Here is a 7,723-nt window from a genome sequence, read left to right as displayed (position 1 = left end):
GGCATTGAACAGTAAATGATTGATGATCTGATGATTTATGAATGACATCAAAGATATCATCCAAGAAGAGAGGAAAAAGACATGATAAAGACAGGAAGAAGAAAAGACCAAAATGGATGTCTGAAACTTGCATTAGAATGTTGGGAAGTCAAAAGAAAGGGAAGCAATATTAATGTAAAAGGTGAGCTGAAGATTTCAAACGTTAGCTGAAGAAGACAGAGTTGAATATTACAAAGGAATGTGTACAGAGATGGAGTTGGAGAATAAAAGGGAAGAATTTACTCAGTATTTCTAAGATTAAAGAATTGAAAAACACATTCAAGCCTCAAGTCATAATACTGAGAAATGATATGGAGAAAATCTTGAATGATTCAGGAATTATCAAAGATGAAGGGAATAACAAAGTCACTGTACCACAAAGAATTAGTTAACACTGAAATATTCCAGGAAGTAACATATGTTAAAGATCCAAGGGAGATGAGAGTAATTGTTCAAGCTACACAGAAGGTATTGGCAAAAAGAAACACTGAGGAATAATTGAGATACCAATCAATGTATCTCAACTAACAGATGTAGTCCTGGACATCCTCACCAGCCATTGCTAGGAAATTTAGAATACAGCTATGAGGCCAACTGACTGAAATAAACAAGAACACAGGCTTAATATGTGTATAATAAAGTGAAAGTGTACTTGTAATCATAACTACTTTCAAAATATCAGGTAAAATTTACCCAAAAATGACTGGAACATCACATCAACAGAGAACTGCTAGATGTGTTGTCTGGGTTTAGAAGAGGCTGTAGAACTAGGGATGTTAGATAAATATTGGCTAAAAACAGAGAGCACCAGAGGGATGTCTATCTACATTTTATTGACTATGCAAAGGCATTTGACTGTGTGAATCACAACAAACTGTGGCTAACTCTGAGAAAAATGGGAATACCAGAACATTTGATTGTGCTTATGCGAAACTTACATTTTGACGAGGGGGCGGGCAGTCATCAGAATAGAGAAAAAACACAATACATGGTTCAAAATCAGGAAAGGTATACACTAGGGATGTGTCCTATGTCCATATCTTTTTAATCTATATGTGAATCAGATCATCTGGGAGACTGGGCTTTGTGAAGAGGAATGTGGCATCAATATCAGAGGAAGAATCATCAACAACCTGTGTTATGTACATGACACAACCTTGCTTGCTGAAACTGGGAGGACTTGAGACATTTGCTGAAGAAGGTCAAAGACTGGAGCCTTCAATATGAATTTAATCACAGCATCAAGGAGGCAAACATTCTCACCACTGGACTGACTGGCAATATTTTGACAGACAGTGAAGAGCTTGAAATTGTTAAGTTTCAGCTAGCTTTCCTTCACCATCAACACTCTTGGTACCAGAATCCAGGAAATGAAAAGATGAATTGCACTGGGAAAATCTGTTGTCAGGGACCTATCCAGAATACTGAAGAGTAATGATATCAGTCTAGAGACTAAGAAGAGCCTGATCCAGGCCATGGTCTTAGCAATTACTTGTTATGCATCAGAGACCTGGACAATGACTAAGGATGATAGAAAGAGAATTGATGCCTTTGAGTTGTGGTGCTGGTGAGTTGTGGTGCTGGAGAAGAATATTGAATATACCATGGAGTTGTAGTAGAACAAACAGCTTTGTCCTAGGGAGATTGAAGCCAGACTGCTCCTTGCAGGCAAGCATTCTGAAGCTCTGTCTGACATACGTTGGGCATGTTGCAAGGAGGAACAAGTACTTGGAGTAATACATCATGTTTGGAAAGGTGAAGGGACAACACAGAATGGAAGACCCTGGATGAGATGGATTGACTCAGTGACTAGGGTAAACTGTGTCAGAGACAATGAGGTTGGCTCAAGATAGAGCAGGATTCAGAGATGTTGTACACAAGATCGCTATGAGTCCAGATAACTCAATGTCACATAACACCACTATGAAGTGGATTATAAGTGATAGTTCTGGGAGCTCTTCTTGGGCTACTGAATTAGGATTTGTGCTTCCAACCCGATGGCATTCAGATCAAATCCAGCTGCTACTTTGCAGGAGAAAATGAGCAAGCTCCTCTGTGTGATTTATAGCCTCTGAGAACCAACTGGAGGGTTAGCTATGAGTCAGTTCTAACTCCCCAGCAATGAGTATGAATGAGAAAGTAATAGTTCAGGACTATCACTATAGCTTGGCTATTATGACTTTCTCTTCTCTGCTGCCTTGCATACTTTTCCTTCTAATAAAAACTTGCAAGACAAAACAAATTATAATCTACTTTCAAGTTTTAAAGAAACTATTAACTTGAATATTATGGAAATGATTTTGCTAATATGAGATTGTTTTATTCAAATGTTATCTTAGCATCAACTTGAAAGAGAAGAACATTGAATACTGTATTACCTGTAAATGTTGTACATCTGAGAGAATAAGATTATATAACATTTTTTATGAATAAAATATGGAATTTATTTATATACAGTAAAAAAAGATGCTTTCTGATCAGAAGATTTTGTTTTGTTTTTATAAAAAATATTAAATTGAGAGATTCAGCTACTGCTAAAAATAATCTTTAGGAAATAAAATTGAAAAATACACTAATGTTGTCATAACCAAAGATGTTCACTTCAAAACAGAAGTATACTTGGCATGTTACAGTATTACCAAAGGTAATTTATGTAACTGTCACTGTAAAGATAGCCATCAACTCTGCCTAAATATATATTATTTTTATGTAAAAACTCTATTATCTTCTCTCAGCATATATTCAAAGAGAGCTAAGACAGTGAATCAGCCTTAAAAACAACTACATTTCCCTGTTATTCTACTGGGAAAGAAAATTGTAATCGTTAGTCAAAAAAGTGAATAAAATTGGTTATATGTTTAAAAAAATAGTTGAGATTAGTCTATTACATCTTTTGTAGTTGTATGAATTCATACATGATTTTGGAGAATAATTTGTCAAAATAAATGCTTGAAAGGGACATACATTTTGATTTAGGAATGTTGATCTTGCTGACCCATATCACAAAAATAAACGGAAATATACAAAAATGGCAAGTCATGTTTGTTGCCATTTAATCTGTAATATTAGTAATTAGAAATATCTAGTATTTGTTTTTACTAATATTACAACTAAATGGCAACAAAGCTCTGATGGCCTAGTGGTAAAAAGCTGCATTGTAATTCCAAAGCCTTCTGGTTCAAATTGACCAGTTGCTTTCTGGGAGGATGAGCAATCTCCTCCCATGCAACCTACTACATCTGAAAACCTACTGAAGGGTCAGCTATGAGTAGGTTCTAACTTGATGGCACACAACAACAAGAACAATAGAAAGTATTTGTTAAAACAAAAGAGATTAGATGACATGTAATATATTCATACTATGACATTTTAATGTAGATACTGTTTTTAATTTGGAAGCAGGAGTGGCATACACTTCCTAAATAACATTCCTCCAGAAACACTATGAACTTTGATAAATGTGGATAGTTGTAGAGGGGCTTCAGGCCTTTTGTTCATAGGGTCGCTATGAGTCGTGCTCTACTCGAAGGCAATCAACAACAACTACAACCTTTTTAAAGATATGAGATCTACTCATTTGAAAAGTCATTCATGATAATCTCTTAAATGGGGAAAAAAAAGTATAGATAGCATTGCAAACTCATTTTCCAAAGAGGAACACATATGTGTGGATGTTTTCCTATGCAGAAAAAAAATGTATGGTACTAAATTGAAACACAAACAAACAAAAAAACCACAACAAACCTAATAGTAGTTTTCACTGAAGTTTGTAAACCAGATTTGTAAACTGGTGTGCTATCTGAATAGTCTAACTGAATATTTTTCTTTTGAAATTAAGAACAAGTTCATATGAGGGAAAAAAATTTGGTTATGTGCTTAGTAGACATTGGATAGAATTTAAATCAAGCAAAATTTATATCAAATGTTTTCAAGATTTTACAATTTTATAGGAAAGATGACATAAAAATACATATATAAGCATATCTATTCCATAGTAAGAAATAAAAAAGATAGATGAGTTTTTATTTTTTCTAAAACAAGATTGATTTTTGTTCTTCAGTTTTGCAGGTAGAGTTGCTGAAAGCATTTGCAGTATTTGTGAAGGAGTAGGGATATACGGTCAGCAGTGAATCAATCGTCTTGCAATGCCGGGGTCAGGTGGTATCCCTTTAGCTGATGGGGAATTATTTTTCAAGGTTTCTCTTATCAGAAAATCTTTGATCAGATGGAATGATGTCTTACAAAAACACATGTAATATCTTTCAAACATTAGAAATTGCCACAGGATGTTGCCAAACTCAAACACGTTAGTATCATATGATAATATCTTAAAAATCTAGCCCCAATTCTGTTTTCGCAACTTTATCTTGTATTATATCCTCTCTTTTCTCCTCTTTCATAGACTGTTCATCTTGAAAAATTCAAGAAGCTCTTAAACCTATGTTGTAGTTTTTGTTGTTATGTGCCATCGAGTCGCTTGCGACTCATAGTGACCCCATGTACAACAGCCCTAAACTCCGCTCTGTCCTGTGCCAATCGCTCTGTCTCCGACACTCCCAAATCAATCCACCTCATAGAGGGCCTTCCTCTCCTGCGCTGTCCCTCCACCTTCCCAAGCATGATGTCCTTCTCCAAGGACCTGTCTCTCCTCACAACAAAGTATGTTAGACAGAGCCTCCGAATCCTTGCCTCCAAGGAGCCACCCGGTTTAACCCTTTCCAGGACAAATCTGTTTGTTTTCCTAGCAGTCCATGGTATTCTCAATACTCTTCTCCAGCACCAGAGCTCAAAGGCATCAATTCTCCTTCTATCCTCCTTGGTCATTGTCCAACTCTCTGATGCATAACAAGTGATTGCGAAGACCATGGCCTGTATCAGACGCACCTTAGTCTCCAGAGAGACACCATTGCTCTTCAGTACTTTGGAGAGGTCCCTAACAGCAGACTTTCCCATGACAATGCACCTTTTAATTTCCTGGCTGCTGGTGCCAAGACTGTTGACTGTGGAGCCAAGCAAGCTAAAGCTGTGTACAATCTCAATCTCTTCACCATCTACCCTGGTGCTTCCAATTGGTCCAGTGGTGAGAATCTTTGTCTTCTTGACATTGAGCCTCAATCCATATTGTAGGCTGCAGTCCTTGACACTCTGCTAACACCTGCAATTAGGCTTCTTTCTTTATCTACCTATACAACTTAAGGCTTAGGTTAAATGTCACCTCTTTGAGTCCTACTTTGTTGTACCTAAATCCCAAAGCCTCCCATCCCTTCTGTTTTCTATCACTCACTCATTATCATTGAATTGAAACCAATGCATAGCTGACCCTCCATGGGTTCTCAGAGGCTATAAACTGCACGGAAAGAGAGTATCCATCATTCTCCTACAGTAAAGATACTAGTGAATACAAATGGCCAGAGAAGGGACATATTCAGCAGTTCAACTCCTTACTAACTAGGCCACCGAAATGCCCTTCTCTTTTCTATACATCTCAATAATCACTTCTATCCTAAATTAGAGATAATGTTTACACACTTTAAAATTAGAGATAATTATTTGTATTCCTAATTTCCATTTTCCTCATAAAGACTGGTATGTTTATCCAGCTCCATATGACATAATGTATGTAGGACCAATTAACTCTCCATATAAACCCATTGCCATTAAGTAGGAATCAACTCATAACTGACCCTCCAGAAGGTTTTCACAGCTATAAATTGCATGGGAGGAGATTTCCCATCTTTCTTCTTTGGAGCTACAGAGATATTCAGCCTTTGGGTTAGGAGAGCAACTCCATAGGAACTGTACCACCAAATATCCATACATGGAACTATTATTTGTATACATAGTCCTCACACATTCTCAAAGATGTGTTACAAGGTTTCTGTTTAACTGATATTGATTGCTTGCTTATATTTTAAATACATGTCAATATATATCAACAGGTAAATTTTCATGCTTTACAACTATATTTTAGTTATTTCTAAAAGTTTTCCTCTTACCTGCTCTTAGCTTACCATATTATTTATTGTCTTCATTTAATTCATTTATCAAAGAAATACTTATAGTACACTTATTATGATCTAGGGAGACCTTGAATAGAGCAAAAGTTTAACACATTTGATTGCTAACTGAAAGGTTTAAGGTTTAAGTCCACTCAGAGAAATAGCAGATGGAAGCCCTGAAGATTTACTTCTGAAAAATTAGTCGTTGAAATCTCTATGAGCATAACCTACTCTGGCATACATGGGGTTGTCCTGAGTCAGAATTGACTCAAAGCCAAAGGTTTTGTATATTGTTGGTATTCTTGTTGCCTTATGAATCAGATCATTCACTAGTCACTGGGATACAGTAGTAAATAAAACAGAAATCATTACTGTCCCCATGACCTCAATGTTTCTCATAAAATAGTGGCGTTAAACAAAGGACTATTATCATGAAGTTTGGTACATAATATGCATGAAAATCATAGGGTGAGTCATATGCTTGTGGAAAGATGCTTTAACATCATCAAATGGGATAAGGAAGACTATTAAAAAAAACTAAAACCAAACAGTACTTGGCTAACAGATAAAGAATAGACTAAAATGAAATTAAAGTTGTTGTTGTTGTTGTTTACTTACATGTGTCATTAAGTCAGTTACACCTCATAGTGACCTGATTGACAACAGATTAAAGTCTTACCTTATCTTGTGCTATTCTCAAGATCTCCATCCCGATGGAGTCACTGTAAATTCTTATTGAGTATCTTTCCCTAACCTTCCATCTTGCCCAGCATGCTATCTTTTTCCAAGGACTGATTTTTCTTGACAACATGCCCCAAAGATGTGAAATGATGTTTCACATTCCTTGATTCTAAGGAACAACATGATAGCACTTGTTTGCCCTTTTGACAGTCCATGGCATACTCAATTCTCTTTTCCCAAACCACCATCGAAAGGCATCAAGTCCCCAATTTTCAGATGCTTAGGTAATTGAAAATATTAAAGCGTGGATAAGGCACTTCTATGTCTTTAAACTGACATCTTTGCTCTTCACCTCTGTAGAATGGTCCTTGACAACAAATTTTCCCAATTCAACACGTCTTTTAATTTCTTGAATACTGTTTCAGACCACGGTATGATTTCTTCAATAATGCAGATTTTTTCTTTCTTGATATTGAGATATAATCAATATTGAAAATAGTAGTCATTTATATGCAAAAAGTGAACAACACAGGTTGTTGAAGAATCTTCTTCCAAACCTGATGCCACATTTTTCTTCATGTAGTCCAACTTTTCAAAAATATTTGCTCATCATTGAATTCACTAGGTATGGAGAAAATTAATTTTTTTCTGATTTTAAACTATACAATGTTTCCTTATCTGTTCAAATAACTGCTCCTTGATCTAGGTGTAATTTAAGCGTAATTGAACTGGGATTCTCATGCTACTAAAAGTTGACCGTAATTTGTTGGGATCCACACAGTAATCATCTTTCTGGTATTCTGTTTTCAGCCAAGATTCATCTTACATAAGAATGTCAGTTGAATGCCATCTTCTGAATATAAGTTGAATGTACTGTGTGGGGTTTTTATATGTTTATTTTGTTTATTTAATTATTTTACGAATAGTCAGCAGGATATCAATGATACTTTTTTTTTAACAATGAATGAATGGAATTCCAAAATCTCTGTAGATGTTCATTGAAA

This window comes from Elephantulus edwardii, unplaced genomic scaffold (genome assembly GCF_000299155.1).
Source record: "Elephantulus edwardii isolate Elephantulus edwardi_28Jun2011 unplaced genomic scaffold, EleEdw1.0 scaffold00163, whole genome shotgun sequence".
Taxonomy (NCBI): domain Eukaryota; kingdom Metazoa; phylum Chordata; class Mammalia; order Macroscelidea; family Macroscelididae; genus Elephantulus; species Elephantulus edwardii.
The sequence above is the reverse complement of the archived record's forward strand: the minus strand, read 5'-3'. Positions refer to the sequence as shown.